This window comes from Herpailurus yagouaroundi, unplaced genomic scaffold (assembly GCF_014898765.1).
Source record: "Herpailurus yagouaroundi ecotype Mexico unplaced genomic scaffold, PumYag 187, whole genome shotgun sequence".
NCBI classification, from domain to species: Eukaryota; Metazoa; Chordata; class Mammalia; order Carnivora; family Felidae; genus Herpailurus; species Herpailurus yagouaroundi.
This window is the reverse complement of record NW_024412418.1, coordinates 30,260,245-30,279,440: the sequence shown is the minus strand read 5'-3', so window position 1 is coordinate 30,279,440 and position 19,196 is coordinate 30,260,245. Positions and strand designations below refer to the sequence as shown.

General features: G+C 40.3%; 1 long non-coding RNA gene across 2 annotated transcripts in view; it reads left to right on the top strand.

Annotated features, from left to right (window-relative positions):
* The window catches only part of LOC121043661 (uncharacterized), a 40,311-nt gene continuing 21,115 nt past the window's right edge, over positions 1 to 19,196 (top strand). For both annotated transcript variants that reach the window (XR_005796961.1, XR_005796959.1), the window contains exon 1: positions 1 to 67. This is a non-coding gene — a long non-coding RNA (uncharacterized LOC121043661). The remainder of the gene's footprint in view (positions 68 to 19,196) is intronic.

Sequence of the window (19,196 nt, the reverse complement as noted above, 5' to 3'; positions counted from 1 at the left end):
TGACAAATGTGGCCTTCCTTCCCAGTTCTGTATGTGAGGAATTCTCAAAACCACAGTCTACTCAAGGGTGAGTGATTTAAATAGTTTGGTTTTATTAATGTAAACACAAGTATATAGTAAAGGAGAATGAAAATTCAAATTAATTTTTTGAAATCAAATCTAATGCTTCCAAGAAATTCTGGGCTTTTCTATAAGTCTGCTTCAGGCTTTCTCCCCAGATATTCCTGGGGTTTATGCTTACTCTTCTCTGCTACAAGTAGAAAGAGTCAAAACTTGTGTTCAATTTGGTATAGCTAGAAAATGAGATGCCTGGAAGGGGAGGTTGGAATGGGCAGGAGAAGAGAGAAGGAACAGGGCTGGTCAGAGGAGTTACAGCCATACTGAGAAGATGTCTTGATGCCTCCTGTTTAGATGGAGTTTTACAATATACAAGGTACTCTTACAGAATTATTTCATCTGACCTTCATCATGACCCTTCCAATGACTTTTAAATGGAGATAACATGGGCATATCTGTGGACATTGTTGTTTAATATTTGAATTCAAGAAAGGCTCTCTGGCTTTTGTAAGAAGAATGAACTTGATGGAAGGAGAAGACAAGGAACTACAATTATTTTTTTTTTAATTTTTTTTTTCAACGTTTATTTATTTTTGGGACAGAGAGAGACAGAGCATGAACAGGGGAGGGGCAGAGAGAGAGAGGGAGACACAGAATCGGAAACAGGCTCCAGGCTCTGAGCCATCAGCCCAGAGCCTGACGCGGGGCTCGAACTCACAGACCGCGAGATCGTGACCTGGCTGAAGTCGGACGCATAACCGACTGTGCCACCCAGGCGCCCCGGAACTACAATTATTGAGGGCCTACAATGTCCCAAACATTTTAACATTCATTATCTTACATGGGTTTGGCCACAGCTGGCAGAAAACTCAAAATAAAATTAGCTTAAAGAGGTGGATTATTTTTAATTATTCATAAGGTTATTCAGAGGTAGTCTTTGCAGGGCTGGCACAGGAGACCCACTGTCTCAGGATTTAGGCTCCTCCAGCTCTCTGTTCAGTCGTCCTCAGGGGCCAAGGAGTTTGTTGAGTTCTAGCCATCATGCCCTTGTTCCAGGAAATAGGAAAGATTAAAGAAAGGCATGGGACACTTCTAACTAAATCTTACTGGCCCAATTTAGTCATGTGACCCACAGCTAGCTGCAGAAGATGTTGGGAAATGTAGTCTTCTAATCAGGCAGCAACATGCTCAGATAAAAAGGAAGAGCATAGATCCTGGGGTTGACAACTGGAAGGTTTTTTTGTTTTGTTTTGTTTTTTATTTTTTAAAATTTACATCCAAATTAGCATATAGTGTAACAATGATTTCAGGAGTAGATTCCTTAGTGCCCCTTACCCATTTAGCCCATCCCCCCCTCTCACAACTCCTCCAGTAATCCTCAGTTTGTTCTCCATATTTATGAGTTTCTTCTGTTTTGTCCCCCCCCCCCGTTTTTATATATTTTTTATTTCCTTTCCCTTATGTTCATCTGTTTTGTCTCTTAAAGTCCTCATATGAGTGAAGTCATATGATTTTTGTCTTTCTCTGACTGATTAATTTCACTTAGCATAATACCCTCCAGTTCTATCCACGTAGTTGCAAATGGCAAGATTTCGTTCTTTTTGATTGCCGAGTAATACTCCAGTGTGTGTGTGTGTGTGTGTGTGTGTGTGTGTGTGTGTGTATACACACCACATTTTCTTTATCCATTCATCCATTGATGGACATTTGGGCTCTTTCCAGACTGTCTATTGTTGATAGTACTGCTATAAACATGGGGGTGCATGTGTCCCTTCAAAACAGCACACCTGTATCTCGTGGATAAATGCCTAGTAGTGAAATTGCTGGGTCATAGGGTAGTTCTGTTTTTGGTTTTTTGAGGAACCTTCATACTGTTTTCCAGAGTGGCTACACCAGCTTGCATTCCCACCAACAATGCAGAAGAGATCCTCTTTCTGTGCATCCTCGCCAACATCTTTTGTTGTCTGAGTTGTTAATGTTAGCCATTCTGACAGGTGTAAGGTGGTATTTCATTGTGGTTTTGATTTGTATTTCCCTGATGATGAGTGATGTTGAGCATTTTTTCATGTGTCAGTTGGCCATCTGGATGTCTTCTTTGGAGAAGTGTCTGTTCATGTCTTTTGCCCATTTCTTCACTGGATTATTTGTTTTTTGGGTGTTGAGTTTGATAAGTTCTTTATAGATTTTGGATACTAACCCTTTATCTGATATGTCATTTGCAAATATCTTCTCCCATTCTTACAACTGGAAGTTTTGCCACAGAATTATCACCTAGGTGTTCAGAGAAGGTAGATGATTTGTTCCAAGTCACAAAACCATAACACTGAAGATCTTAGATTCAATTCTAGTTCTTACTGAATCTGAATCTGATACTGCTTCTACAGTTGTGCTCCACTTGGACATGGGCTCATGATATGTAAGAAATAATAAAATTAAAGCTGAAAATTAGGAGTACATCGAATAGCATAATGAAGATTTGAATTGATGATAAAATAAAGCCATATATTTGAGAATATATCAAACCATGTATTTAATAATAATAATTAACAACCATATCTTGAATCTTGGCCACATATAAAGCTTTATTCTACATTAGCCCATTCATTCTCCCAAATTTGGGAGATAGTTATCATTTGTTCTTATTTACAGATCAGGAACCTAAGACTCAGAGAGGTTAAATAATATGCCCAAGTATGATTCTCTGTTCTATTTTTATGCCATGCGATCTCTCAGTGTATCACCAGGAAATAAATATTTTGATTTATGGGTTTTTATTTATTTACAGTTTTTCTAAAATATTACTATCATTAATCCAGAACTGAAAGGAACCTTAGTCTTCCTATTCAATTTCCTTTTCATTGATAGTGAAGACAGGAATGTAACAATGGCAACAACATCAATGACAGTGATTACAGTTACAGTACATTGGGTGCTATAAGGTAGGTGAGTCTCCAGCCTTGTTTCCCAATGCCTACCTCCACTCACCATCTTCCATGACCCCTGTCAAGGGAAGAAGAATCGCTAAACGAATAACAAGAATCTAAAACATTGAATGGGCCATGGCTGTCAACAGACAAGGTCACTATGCTAAAACACTGCTACCGTTGGGGCAGCAGGTGGAGCATCTGACTTCAGCTCATGTCATAATCTCATGCTTCATCAGTTCAAACCCACATCTGGCTCGCTGCTTTCAGCAGAGCCCACTTCAGATCCTCTGTCCCTCTCTCTCTCTGTTCCTTCCCCATTGCGCTCTCTCTCACTCTCAAAAATAAATAAATCTTTAAAAAAACAAAAAACAGTGCTACCATTTCCTCTTACCTTTGTGTGATAAGCAGATGTAGACAGGGCCTGGCACATCAGTGTGGACCCAATCATCTCTCTTTTTCTTCCTTTTCCGCCCCACCCCTCCTTCCTCTGCTGCTGCTTCCTTTATTTTTTCCTCCCTTTTTCTTCTTTCCAAACCCAGACAACTTTTCCTTTTTCTTTTCTGATTTTTTTTTTACTTCCTTTTCCTGTGAATCCCCTTGAAGGTAGATGATTCTTAGGTTGAATTTTGGGAGGAGAGTGCAAACGTTCTACCTGGTTGTCAAGCTGAAACCATGTGCTCCACCAAAGCTTTTCCGAAACTCAGAACAAGGGTGTGCCAACAGCTAATGCCAAAAAGGGAACTTTGATTTCCATCTGCTTTTGTTCTTCACGTGTTTAGCTCCCTCAAAAGGAGGGGAGATTGCAGGGCAGGATTTGGTGCTGCCTAGGCTCCTCACTCTGATATTATCAATTCATCCCTCACCCATAAGAAGAGTTTACCATGCACCTGGCTCAGTGTTCAGCATTTCATGTGCAGGATTTCACATACTCCATACACATCAGCCATCTAAAGGTACTCTTATTACTGAAGAGGAAATCAAGATTCACAAAGTGAAGGACTTGCCCAGTGCATGACCATCCCACCAGGATCAAAAACCAGGTCTGTCTGACTGCAACTCTGCTCTTTCTGATGGCATTTCTCGATTCCCTCCAATGTGCAAAAGGAGCCCACATGTGCCAGTCAGCCCTGGCCTTGGAGCTATAGCAATCCTAGATTTCATGGAAGATCCCCAGTCTTTTACAAGCTGTTCCGGTCATGACCATCCTAGTCTTTGGTTAATGCTTTGCATTTGTGAGATGATTACAGTCCAAGCTGGCCATGGAAGTATTTCCTTTTATGAACTGGCCTCCATGACTCTAGGCCTAAGAAGGCCATGGTCCATTAGTGCTGTCAGATCTTCTCAGTAGGCACACCACATCCAAGCATGATCTCAGCAAACAACTGCAAGTGTTATGCCAGGGTGTGGAATGCGCCAATGGCAGCCATCTTATGCTTCACTTGGCTCTGTCTTCTTCTAGCCAAGTTTTTCTTAGCAATTTCTGGGCATCTTTTTCTTCCTCACACGACAATTACTTATCTAAGTAAGTGAGACACTGAGACATTGTGGAAAAGCTTATAACGGAGTGCCTGAATCACCAGTCCTAATCCATGCTCTTCTCCCTGCTAGCTTTGGACTTCTCCAAGGCTTAACTTCTCAGCACACCAGTGTCTTCAGAGCTTAATAGGGATGACAAAATGCTATTGAGCTCCAGCGAGTTAGTAATGCATAGCAGTATCTTGTGAAATAACCAAACAAATGACATTTTTTGGGTAATATTTCTCACTCTAGAATCTGAGCTTTTTGAGAAAAGAGATCTGTTGCCAGAGAGAATGACACCTAAACTACCAAATTCTTTTAAGAATCAAATGAAAACCTCTCTGTAAAGCACCCAACATGGAGCCTACATAAAGAGGTGGGAAATGAATATTAAATCTCTCCCACCAACCCCTTTGTTTTGTGTCTCCAGCTCTTAGCACATATTAAACTTTAGCACATATTGAGATAGCAGTACAACATGTGGATTATGAACAACAGCAATAACAATCATTAATACTCGTGCAGACTCTGTACCAGGCAGTATTCTAAGTGCTTTATATATATCTACTCACTTAATCCTCATAATTGCCCTTCTAGGAAAGTCCTGGTATTATCCTCATTTTACAGATGAGGAGACAGACAACAAGAGGTCACTTACATTTCCCAAGGCATCACAGCTAACACCTAGCAAAGCCAAGATTTAAACAAAGACTGTCTGGCTCTAGAGTTAAAGGCATAGATCACAGACCATGTGTTCAATTGCAAATGATCAACAATTCTTTATAGCTCTTCCCATTAAGAGTCAGACTCTATTTGCCCACCCATTGAGCCTGGACTGACTTTGTCACTTGCTTCGATCAACAGAATGAGTTCTGAGCCTGGACCTCAGTAGGCCTTGTAGTTTCTGTTCGCACCGTCTTGAAAGGCTGCCACTATCTGAACAGATTGGCATTAGCCTCCTTAGGGATGATGTGGAGAGAGGACCAGCCCTGTAAGTGAGACCATCTTAGACCATCTAGCCCCAGGCACACCAGCCCAGAGCAGCATAACCTCCAAGCCAAACCACAGAATCATGAGAGGTAATAAATTGGCTGTTGTTTTCAACCATGAGGTTTGGAGTGATTTGTTATGTAACAGGAGGTTGATCTGCTTAGAGGCTGTGTGTCCTTGGGTAGGCTGCTTAGCCTCACTGACCTCAATGTCATTACTTATAAGTGAGATGAATTTTTCCCACTCCACAGGAGACTGTATGTTTGGCATGTATAAGGAAGTACTCAAACAATGTTAAGTTTTTTCCCCATGAGGAATATATTATGCAAAGACAAGCTTTAGAGGGATGCAAAGTGGCTAGAAGATCAATTTGTAGATTTGGATTACAAAAATGTAAGGACATGGTAGGTCACAAGTGCCTAGACAAGGAAGGGGGTATATTGAATTTTTGCTAAGAGGGGATTCAGAGTCTCGATTGCATGGTTGGATTTGAGGACGCTTAACATTCTTTGTGTTCTCGAGATTGGATGAATCTCTGGCATCATGGATCATATGAACCAGGTTAAAACTTTTCCTCTTCTCTTTTCCTTACTATCTTTCCTAACTATATTTCCTTTAATGCATGCTGGTAATGCCCAATTATGGTTGAAACTATGCATGATTTGTCGAGTGAATGTCTTTGCTAACTAATTTAAGCACAGCAGAGGGTGGGGGCTCAAAAATGTTAGCTAAATTGAGCATCCAACACGGATGATCCAACCGCTTTTACTAAAATCTTACCAGGAGTGGACAAAGTGATTAAAATAATAAAGGCAGAGGGAGATAGAAATGGAAATCTTTGTTTTGCAGGCTGGACATCAATGTGCCCATAGGATGATTATGGTGTGGTGTTTTTATTCATCTGTTTTTCTGGCTTGCTAACTTGGTTTTTCATTTTGTTTTTAAAAATTTGACTTTACAGTGGGAAGCCTTTTATAACAACTGGTCTTGCCGAATCTCTGTCTGTTGCTTATAGGGGTCTCATTTGAATCCCTGAATCCCACTAGCCAATTTCACTAAAAACCCCGTAAATGACCAAACTCAGACACTCAGACTTGCATTTGGTGGATATTTTAATGTGTTCCTTCGGTAAAGACATTCAGAAGCATAAACCTAATTGAAATGGAATATTTCAACAATTGATAAAAAGTATTTGCACTGTCCATTTCACATCAGAATTTGGGGTGTGTGTGCAGGGGCTGTGGCTTTTAATAAAGAAAACTAAAAACATAAAATCAACCCACCGAGAATCGAAGTGAGTTGAAATATCCTCCTATACTTCTCCAATATTTTTATGGAGGAAAAATAAAATTCTTCGTCCGCGTTTCCCTTCTGTATTCCCTGGCTTCAAACTCTGGCCTTGTGATCCGTCCACATTCCCCTTCTTCACTCTTTCCTGGTGCCAGTTATCTCTCAACTTCGCAAACCCCAGCACTGCTGATGAATAAACATCGTTCCGTCTGTGGCGCCCCATACACTTTGGAGACAATGTCCAGCTTCAAAGTTTTCAGAATTGCCTGGTCCGGTTTTGTTAACGACATTAGTGGGACCGCATTGTCGGGGTTAGGAGCGAGACAATGGCTCATCTCTTACATCATCAGGCACAAGGAGCTCTGTCTCCAGCTGTACAAACAGCACAGGAAATGGATTTTTTTTCTTCGTGTTATGTTTCGTCTATTAAAATTATGCAAACCCGGCAAATACAATTGCTTTGTTAAGACTCCGAAATGTCTAACCATTCATTTCCCAAGTAAGGAGCCTGCGGTGCGTTTGATGCTGAGGATTGTTAATCCCAAACGTGGAGAACTAATAAAATAATCAAAAAAGGACCCCAGAAGTGTTGATAAATTTCAATTATCTCTTGCTCTGTATCCCAGGATTGGACTAGCAGGATGGGACTGCCTTCAAGTAGTACTTGAGTCGGGGCTGCGTTTTCTCCTCGTTGGGCCCCTAGGCACCGACGTCTCTCCTTTGTGGCTGAATCGCCTTAGCAGGGCTGGTGTTTGGAGGTGCTCAGGGCCAGAGGAGACAAAGCGGGCCCGCTGCACAAAGGCGAGGGAGCCAAAGAAAGCAAAATTGAATCTCTAGCACCCTGCTCCTGAGTAAACAGACAAAACTAATGGGTCTGCCATTTCTCCTCCCATCCAATTACTGGGTTCCAGTAGAGAGAATATGGCAACATCAGCTCACACAAATCCTAATACTCTTAATCCCTTCCATACATATAAACCTCACATCCACCCACATGACTTCATTACCCAAACCACCCAGGCAGACAGTGTGAAGGAATGGGCCCACCAGCTGTAGAAACCTGCCTTCTTCAGGTTTTAATCAGCTAATGAGGGATATGCAAATGAAAAGCTTATGGGATTATGGCTTGTCCGACAGCAGTTCACCCCTAGTGATAGAGGACTAATACAGGTGTTAGTAAACGGGTTATTAGGCCCGGCCTAATTTAGGTCTATTCATGCTGCGCTTGCACTCTTAGCCTAAACATTTGTCCTCGTCCTGGGGGCCCAGCAGGAGCCATCTTTAGGCCTGTGGTAGGTCTCACATGAACTCCTTGCTAAAGATATGAAGTTAATAAATCCGGCCATTGGGTGTTTAGGCATACACAGCGACATCAGAGTGGCCTCTGGTAGGGGCTTTTTTCTTTCCCCACGGGGGGAAGGGCCTGAGAAACTGCCAGGGAGCAGTGAGAGGGAGTCTGACTCAACATCATTCACCACTTACTTTGATTCACAAAGAAATAGGGACATAGACATGTTTAACAATCAGCTCTCTAGAAGAGGAAAAAAAGGCCCTAATTCATGAGTCCACTGATTTCTTTGGAGTAAATGCTCCTACCCTGGATCACACCAAATGGCCAATGTGACGTCGAGCGTCTTGCAAAGAATTCTCAAAAAGTTAACGAGTCAGCTCTCGCGAGCCACGAGGTGGCTCCAGCACCCCACTGGACACAGGCCTTGCCCCCATGTTACTTATAGTCTAGCACAGTCATTCATCGTGAGTCTGTGAGGTCTCAGAAAATTTTTACTTCATGCTAAGATGCTATTTGCCTTTGTTTCCCAGGTTGACATTTGCCCCGTTGGTGCAGAAACAATGGTGGTGTAACTGGACGCTTAGCCCAGATCAACGCTGTTACAGTCTCTGTGTTCTCCTGCCACTCGCTTGCAGGAAAACAAAAAAATTCCAGCCTCTCTTAAGAATTTCCTTGATGAAGCAGTAAAAATCATTAATTTTATCAAACCTTGACCCTTAAATGCATGTCTTTTTAATATTGTGTGTGACGACTGAGGAAGTGCATATAAAGCATGTCCTCACACCAAAACATGATGATTACAAGGCAAGAACTGAGTGATTGTTTAAGTTCTGAACTGAACTAACTGCTTTCTCATGAAATGCCATTTTGACTTGAAAGAGTGACAAGCTATGCTTATTCAGACCTGGTTGTTTGACAGACATTTTCTTGCAAATGAATGAGATGGATCTGTCATTACAACTCACCGTATCTGTTGCTAATGGTAAAATTTGAGATTTCAAGCAAAAATTAAAACCTTAGAAAGCTGTCTCCCCCCATCGTGAATTTGACACATCCCAATATAAAGACTTATATGAGATTAGTAGTGATATTAGTGCAAGTGATATTTCAAAGTTGTATCATGAAATATGTCAACATTTGGAAGATCTGCCTGAGTGAACCGATATTTTCCAAATGATCAGTGCGTGATGTTATAAAATCAGGCATGGATTAAAAAAAATCCATTCAGAGTGCCAGATAGACCAAGGGGTTTGAAAATCCCATTAAAACAGTTTCAAATTTCATGTTGCAACTCTAACCTTTAAGAAATTACTGCTTGTTGGGGCGCCTAGGTGGCTCAGTCGGTTAAGCACCCGACTTCAACTCAGGTCATGATCTTGCACTTCCAGAGTTCAGGCCCCGCATCGGGCTCTGTGCTGACAGCTCAGAGCCTGGAGCCTGTTTTGGATTCTCTGTCCCCTTCCCACACTCTGTCCCTCCCTGGCTCTCTCTGTCTCTCTCTCAAAAATAAATAAACATTAAAAAAATTTTTTTAAGAGAAAGAAGAAATTACTGCTTGTTTACTTTAGGTATAATGTTGAAGAATAAAACCCAGTCACATGAAATGTTTATTAAAATGCTCATTTTTTCACCCAGCCACATATCTGTGAGGCCAGATAGTCTTCATACACTGCAACCAAAACAATGTATCCCAACAGACCAAGTGCAGAGGCAGATAGGAGAATGCACCTGTCCTCTACTGAGCCACACGCTAACAGGATTTGCAAAAATGTGAAACAAAGCCACTCTCTTTTACCAAACATGTTTTGTTTTGGAAAATAGTTACTTTCATTAAAAAAAATGCTATGTATTTTGCTTTTATTTAAAATTTTTTAATATTCAGAAAAGTTTTACTGATAATAGTAAAACACAAAACAAGAAACAACACCAATGTCTACTGACAGAATGGAGAAATTGAGGCATATGCATAAAATATGATGCAGTAAAGAAAACAAATCTCAAATATAATGTTCAATGAAAAAAAAGCAAGCCCAGGAGACTATGTACAGACAATATCATTTACAGAACGTTCAGTTAAAGAACAAAGATAAGCAATATATGTGGTAAAGCAATAAGCAATAAGAGATTGACAAATATCAAATGCTAAAAGGTCTAGTGTAACATCGATATCTGGCCCAAACCAAATATCACCATCATGGAACACACTTATAGGATCCAAAAAAAAAAAAAAAACAAAAACCCTGAAACTTCATTTTTAAAATTAATTATTGCTATATTTTCATTAGTAAACATTTTATTTTTTATTTTTTTTAATGTTTATTTTTGAGAGAGAGAGCGTGCGCATGCGAGAATGCAGGGGAGGACAGAGAGAGAGGGAGACCCAGAATCCAAAGCAGGCTCCAGGCTCTGAGCTGTCAGCACAGAACCTGATGTAGGGCTTGAACTCACAGACTGTGAGATCATGACCTGAGCTGAAGTCGGACAGTTAACCAACTGAGCTACCCAGGGCCCCCGGATGCATTATGTTTCTTTTAGTGAATAAATATTTTTAAGCTTTTCAGTTTTAACTTCTCATACTGCAAGTCTCAAGAGATATATAACCCTTACCAACAAAAACCTTTGTCATTCTCAATAACTTGTAAGAGTGACCAGGGGTCCCAAGACCAAAAGTTTAAGAACCATTGGTCTAATGAACAGTACTTTTTGTCATGAACAAGGAGTGGGAGTTTGCTTGATGAAGGTGATGGGAAGGAGAGATCAAACAAGAAGTGCAAAGCCAAGAGGACATGTACTTGGCCTTCCGTGGGAGAGTCAGCACCACGGGGCATGAGGTGTGTGTGTGGCAGGAGGGGAGCAAGCTGGGGCAAAGACAGCTTGTAAAGCTGCAGGAGTAGGTGGGGGCCTTGTCCCCTCCCTACATATTTTGTGGCATCCAGGAGCCACAGGAAGCCTTTAAGCAGGGTCATGACCTGATCTACAACTTAGAAAGATCACTCTGACCCCAGGGGTCTTAGCACATTTATCCACGGGCAAAAGGCTGATGAGTGAGAGTCCAGTTTCAGAAGTTTTCTTTAGCTGACACTGTGGTTTGAAAGTTTAGAATTTGACAACTGTCTTTTTCCAGGCCCCATCATTCTCTGTGGTCTTACACTCCCCAACCCCTGTGTTGATGTTATCTTCCTAGTCCTTATGATGTGTGAACCTGAGAACCAAGGGGAAGATGGGTACACTCATGGGTACATTCTCTCTACTGGGCAAAACTGGGGATTTCTCCATGCTCTGTGAGGGTTCTCTTTGGTCCAAGGGTTTTTGAAATGCAAGTGATCTTTGGCACAAACAGAAAGAAAAGAAGGGCTTGTGTAAAGGGCAAAATCAGGCTTAGAGAATTTTAGATCTCTTTAAGAGTTGTCTAATGTTCTCTTAGTGAAGAAAGACCATTACATGTTATGAGTTGATTTTCTACAAACTATCTTTTCTGGAAAATAGTAAATTTACATGCCTGTTGTCATAAGGAGTATCTCTTACTCTCCTGGGAACAATCTTACAATACGTTGGACTTTTTTTCTTTTTTTAAGTTTATTTATTTTGAGAGAGAGAGGGAGAGAGAGAGGGAGAGAGCAAGCGTGGTAGGGGCAGAGAGACAGGGGAGAGAGCGAATTCCAAGCAGGCTCTGCATGGTCAGCGCAGAGCCCCGTGTGGGGCTTGAACCCACAAGCCGTGGGATCACGACCTGAGCCGAAATTAAGAGTCGGACGCCTAACTGACTGAGCCACCCAGGTGCCCCACCATATGTTGGACTTTTAAAAATTATAACTCTTGGGGCGCCTGGGTGGCGCAGTCGGTTAAGTGTCCGACTTCAGCCAGGTCACGATCTTGCGGTCCGTGAGTTCGAGCCCCGCGTCAGGCTCTGGGCTGATGGCTCGGAGACTGGAGCCTGTTTCTGATTCTGTGTCTCCCTCTCTCTGTGCCCCTCCCCCGTTCATGCTCTGTCTCTCTCTGTTCCAAAAATAAACGTTGAAAAAAAAATTAAAAAAAAATTATAACTCTTATTTATTTTGCAAGGATCAGTGAGACATAATAAAAAGCCTCAGGTCAAGGGGGGAGGAAAGAAAGACAAATTACCTCTAATTCCCCTCCACACAGTTTTTATTATTTCTTTCATGGTCTCTCTCAGTGTTGGCCCCCACACATACATAATTATTATGTAGTTGTCATCATAGGCTGGAAATAATTTTATATCCTACCCTTACTTTTCAGTAAGGCAAAGAGAAAATGGACACACCTGAATGCCTGCTCCATGCCAGAGATTGCTAGATGTTATAACATGCTTTATCTTATTGATTCTTAAAGGTACTTAACAAAGTGGGTATTATTCAGACTTTGACGCAGAGGTTACATGACATAATTAGAGGTTCGACTAATACGAATTGGTTATCAAGTTAACCAGCTCGTGAATGACATTGAGGAAGGATTCAAACCTCCTTTCTCTGGCGGGACATCCCCTTCCTCTTTGCGTTGTATTTTCTCCATGTTGCTTCATCATTTCCAATGCTGTAACTCATGTTGGCTTCACTATAATCTAGTCCATTTCTAGTCCATTATAAACTGCCTGAAGGTAGTTTTACTTGTCTTTATCCCAGCACCTAGCACAGTGTCTGGTAAGTCGCAGGTATTGAATCAATACTTGTTGGATAAATGCAGCCCCTGCACCCACCTTTCTCAGAGTTTAGGGCTAATGAGGGCCTCCTCCTCCTTGCTTACTTTATTTGAAAAAATTTAATTAAACTGATGCAGGCCAGCCAGGTCCGAGAACCCAGGGGAGGGTCCCACAGGACCAGCCAAGAGGTGTCCTTGGCTTCACACAGGATAGAAATCAAACGCAAGCCAGAGAAAGTGGGAACAGTTTATTGAATAGTATGAGTGACAGAATAGTAGATGGAGCGTGTGGGAGACTAGGAAAGGAGAGAAGAAAGTCTCATTGTTGCTTGGGGTTAGGGATTTATATTGGAAAGGGGTCCAGGGTAGGTGTTCTTTTGGGAATTTAGGGTAGGGTCCTATCAAAGGTGTCAGGCAAATTGCTGAAGGTAGGGGTATTGATGCCAATGTTAGCTGAGGTTGCTTGAAGCTAACATCTTGGAACATGTTTAGGATCTGGCTCTTCTTAGGTGTTAACAGGTATTTGGGGCTCAGGACAAAAGTCAGAAAATGATTAACTTTCTTGCTTCCCCCTTAAATGGGAACATAGCTTCTTTGGCTTATTCAGAGGCAAAATATGGAACGTGAGTAAATGGGGTCTAGCAAAAAAACAGCAGAGACAAAACCTTTCTAAAATGGTGTCCCTTCAGTTCTCCACTTGAAAACTAGTATGTCCTGGGCCCTTGACCAGGTACAGGGAAACAAAGCCCAAAGCCCCCTGAAGGGTCGCAGGCAGGATACTGAGACAGAAATGCTCCATGGAGGTACCCACAGGCAGCAATACAGGGAGAAGCAGCTAGGAATGTGTGAGATCATCTGGGATGGCTCTCCAGGAGAGATAGCTTTGTTCCATCTTCTACAAATAGCACCTCGATCTCCATCAGCCATCTTTTGAAAATGTGCACTTGGTTACAAGAGGCCAGAGATGAGAAGAATTTCATGTTGCTAAGGGTTGGGGTTTCAGGCTTGTTGTTTACCTTTGAGGCATTTTATTTTAGCTTACACAGAAGGTACACGACTCACCTTTTTGTTTCCTGTATATCATATTTAAATCCATTAAGGCACCTTGCAGTCTGAAAGAATTCTATTTGCAGTTCCTTCTGTAAACTGAGTATTTGCCACCGCCATTGCCCCTCCCCCCTTTACCTTTTGTCTGGATCCATACACTAAATTCTCTAAATTTTGTACTTTATAGAGTTTGGAGTCAGTGTCATGTACAAAAACTTTGGTTTTTAAAATGTTCTGCCCTGTCATTGCAAAATCAAGGAAAACTCTTATTTGATTGGTGTCAGTTTCCTATGGATTCACTAATGTGATTCTGTGTGTTCTATCTATGCCAACACCTTCAGAACTCAGGGTGGTGATATGAGAATTCTGGTGCTAGATGAAATTGACCAGGTACCTTTTCAGAGTATGTTGTACAAATGCCTGAAGAAATGCTTTTTTTCTCCCTTCAAAAATGTCATTTTCCAGGCACATGATCTCATTGCTCTAGAATTCCATCTTTGGATAACAACATAGCCAAAGTCAGTGCTTAAGTACTTTGCAGGATGACTGAAGAAAATGTTTCTGGCCTTTGGAGTGCGTGGGGTTAGGGGGTGGGGGCAGGCGTCCAATTACACTCTTCTTTCCTCCAGCTCTAAAATGGTCTCCTTCTTCCTGCCCTTTCCCCAAGCCTGGATTTCACTGGAGAATTCATAGTTCTAAAATGTAGGAAAGATATTGGAAGTATTTAGATGCCAGGGTACCAGGCAATTGTAGGTACTTCTTGGAAGTTCTGCTTGGCCTCAGTGGGAGAGTTATTCCAAGTGAAAGTTGTTCAACAGGGAATTGTGCCAATTGATGCTGAGAACTCAGAACACAAAACAAGCTTTATCATTTTTTATGTTTAATTGTCTCCTGGAAATAGGGGTGAAATTTTTAACGTTTTTGGTTCCCTTGGAGAAGAGAGGACCCAACTAGATTTCTTGAATTCTTCCTTACAAAAGTCTTTTTTTTTTTTTTTTTTTTTTTTTTGTTCGCTAAATACTTTTTCTGTTGGAAATAAAGAACTCAGCAGAGTTAAGTCCTTGAGCAAATGTTCTAAACACCTAATTTGGGCCGACACCTTGTCCTGGGATTGGCCTGTTAACCTTTCACCCTTTACCCAGGCTGCCATGGGGGAATGATCCTCTTAGAATCCTCCCCAGGCAAGGCCACAACATGGGATTCTTAAGTCTATTTAACCTCGGGATTTGGGGAGGCAGCTTTTCCACCCGGCATTGTTCATCATCGGCATTTGTTTTCTGTAGTTCTTTCCAATTAGTTGGCCAGGGCTTTGACAGCACATGTGATTCTAATGCCTTGTAGACCATTCCTCTATTCTGACAATGAGAAATGAGAGCAGGCTCATGACACTTGGTAAAATGGCATCATGCTTACAGATCCAAACATAGTCCATAAAGAGGTATCCCACGTATTTCAACATATATTAATAACTATAATTGACATTGTGACACCATTTGGAATTCAAAATTATTTTCTATGTCTAGCTTCCTTAGCTACTTACAGTAAACCTGTGGGGTAGGTGGCAATTCTAAATGCCAAGTTTTCAGACGAGCAAACTAACAGTGAGAGAAGCAGTGGAAATTTCCAAAGTCGCTCAGTTAGGTAAAACTGACTTGCCTGTTTCCATTTCCTTTTTTCATTTGAATAATACACTTTTAAAATTTAAATAATTTGCTGTTTCACTTGATTAATTCATTTTTCTTATTAAATAACAACCAGCCAAGGAAAGTAGGACTTACCATAAGTCTACTGCTCTCACAGTATAGGACTGGCAAGAGCATAGAAAAATAAAAGAAAAATAAAGCATTGGAGCCAAATAAAAAAATCTCAAAAAAGATCTAATGCATTGAGAACTTAAGATATGAGACATGGCATTCTATTTTAGGAAAAATAAATGTTTCATTTTATAAATGGTATTGACTACCTTTCGAGAAGAAAAAGACCCCCTTAACTCACACCTTATATAAAAATTATAGGTGGATTAAACATTTCAATGTTTTAAAATAAAATTATAATTTTATTTTTACTTAAAAAAATTTTTTTAATGTTTATTTGTTTTTGAGAAGCAGAGCACAAGCACAGAAGGGGCAGAGAGAGAGGGAGACCCAGAATCCAAAGCAGGCTCCAGGCTCTGAGCTGTCAGCACAGAACCCGACGCGGGGATCGAACTCATGAACCATGAGATCATGACCTAAGCCAAAGTTGGATGCTTAACTGACAAAGCCACCCAGGGTCCCCTAAAATAAAATTATAATTTTAGAAAAATATTTGTAGAAACCTGTTTGGTTGGAAATGTTCCTATTCACAGGAAACCCAGAAGCTATAACAAAAGAGAGATGTTTTTTATGTGACAGATATACCATGACAAAATTTAAAAAGCAGTGGTAGCCTAGGAAAAAATATGAAATACATGGCAAACAAAGCTTAATATTTCTACTATACTATGTGCTCCCATAAATCTTAAAAGCAAACCTTAGAATTGGGCAAATAGTATAAACAGGAAATTCACATAAGAGGAAATCCAAAAGTCCCGAAACACAAGAAAAAAACACTTAACCTCAGCAATCAGGGAGATACCAAATACAGTAATAATGAAGTATCATTTTGACCCATCAAACTGGCAAAACATAAAAAGAGCAATATCGTTGTGAATTGGAGAAGATGCTAGAAAACTGTTACTCCCATAAATTAATGGGATGTGGGTAATCTATTACTACAACCTTTTTGGAAAGTAATCTGGCAATATATATTAAAATATACTTCATTTTAATATATGAAATTTCCATTAGCTCTAGCAATCCTATTTAAAAAATATATTCCATAAAAATAAAAACATTAAAAATAACGTTCTGAGTTCAAGAGTGCTTACTATAGCAATGCTTATAATCGTAGAAATAAAAATAAAACAAAACTGAAAAGTATTCATTAGTAGTGGTATCTAGCAAATGGTAAAATAAATATTTTTAGAATATCTATAGAATATTTTCAGTTTCTAAACAAATTACATGATATCTTTATCTCTCAACCCAGATGAACCACGATGTATTTATTAAATGAAAAAAAGAGAGAAGTGAATCTGGTATGGTACGTTTTTACTTTATAAAATTTTACGAGTGTGTGTGTGTGTGGGGGGGTGTATCTGTGTATACTATCAACTTGTCTAAGCCAATTTAGTTATGCACCACTTTTAGGGTCATATTGGTAAATAATATTAACCTTAAAAGTTTTAGGTAGGTTTAGTTAGCGAGTCTCAGACTCAATCCCACTGCATGTATGGACATTCATAGCCAGCAAGCACACACAGTTCATTTCACATCACCAGTTATGGAAGCTCAATTAAGTCGAGCTCGATCCTTCAGTTGTTTTACTTAACATCCTGCATGACAGGTTCCCTTGAGCCCGATGTGATAATATGGCAGGAGCAGGATTCTGCTCCCTTTATGGTCTATATCAGGCCATCAGAAATCCTCCCAAACTGGACCAGGACCCTTTAGGATCAAGTCTTAGACACCATCTGTAAAGGAGCAGGGTATACAGACTTTGCTAGACTTTTAAACCTTATCCATGCATGGAAGTGGAGTGGCTCTTAAAAGAGTTGAGGTAAGTCATTGAATACCACCAATTTCACCAATGGAAACCCATTTTAAACATCTATCATGCAAACAAGCTACAAATTTCACCTGTGAAAAACCCATTTCTAACATCCACTATACTAATCAGCAAAATGTCTTTGCATTGTCAAAGATGAGGATTACTGATGCAGTTTATAGGAGCCACATCTGAATTAAAGCAACAGACTTTTCTTGGCTTGTGACTTAAACCAACTAATACACGTTAATGTCACATTGTCTGGTTTTAAGCATTTTAAAACAAATGAGCTACACAAAGCAGAACAACAGGAAGGAGGTAGAGTATTCTACACAAGAGCAATTCATATTGGTTTGGTAGAAATGGCATGAGGATTGGAGAGAGAATATTAACTTATTTTTATATAGACCTTTATATCATTTCATTTGGCCCAACACACTCATATCATTTTTGTGCTTAACAATCTTAACATTGTTTTTGAAAGAGGGGGTAACTTTTAAAAAGTAAAAGCAAGGAGGGGTGCCTGGGTAGTTCAGTCGGTTAAGTGTCTGACTTCGGCTCAGGTCATGATCTCATAGCTTGTGGGTTCGAGCCCTGTGTCAGGCACTGTGCTGACAGCTCAGAGCCTGGAGCCCGCTTTGGATTCTGTGTCTCCCTCTCTCTCTGCCCCTCCCCCACTCATGCTCTGTCTCTCTCTCTCTCTCTCTCTCTCTCTCTCTCTCTCTGTCTCAAAAATAAACTTAAAAAAATTTTTTTAAAGTAAAACCAAGGGTTGCCTTTGCACATGCTGTTCTTTCTATGTAGAACATCTCCCTCTTGTTTTATGTTAGCAGTGGTCTGTTCTTCCTCCAGTTCTCAGTTTGAACATTAAGTCCTTTGTGAAGGCTCCAGACAGTCACGTGCTTGTTCTCTATGCTCCTACGGCACCCTAAATATTTCCTCGCAGAAGAATCATAACAATTCCTATCTGTCTGTTTTTCCTGTTGTGTATGCATTTTGGAAGAGTAGGAACTTTGGCTTGAATAATGCTATGTCTCCTAACACCAAGTCCAGCAATAGTTAAATGCTTGATAAATACGTGCTGAACTCATGGATGAATGAATAAGTGAGTGAATGTTGAGATACAGCATTTGAGTTTTTTGTGGGATTTTTTGCCTTTACAATGCTTATGAAATAGGCTCAATAAGATTTAAACTTTCTTGCTCAGCCAGTTTCTTATCATCTTTTCATGCAAGAATATATGCGTCACCGGCCTAATTTTCAATACCGACATCTGTAATCCATAAGGAGGGAATAAAAATCTCCTCCTATAATAAGTTGTCAGGCATCATGGAGTAGTAGGTGAAATTATACTCCTCCAGACCTACTTTTTGAGTCCTGGGCTCACCATTTATTAAGTGTGGAATTTTTGAAGAGACTTTTAACAACTCCCTCTGAGTTTCAATTTCATCATCTGTAAAATGGAATAAAAATTGCTACTTCAAAGATTTATGGTAGGGATCAAATGAAATAATATATGTGAAAACACCTTGTTAACTATAAAGTTAGAGGTACATATTTTTTATTATAATGCAGGTAGGATGAAATAAGTCTCACATTTACTCCTGGAGCATTAAGGTTTTTCTATTGTTAGGACTAGGTGTGCTGCATTTAATTTTTTGGGCACCTCGGAAGAGAAGAATCATAGAATGATAAAATATTAGAGTCTGAAGAAATCACAAAATCCTAGGCCACTCTCCCATTCTGTAGTTAGGAAAACTAAGGGCAAGGGAAATGTTCTGACTTTACTCAGG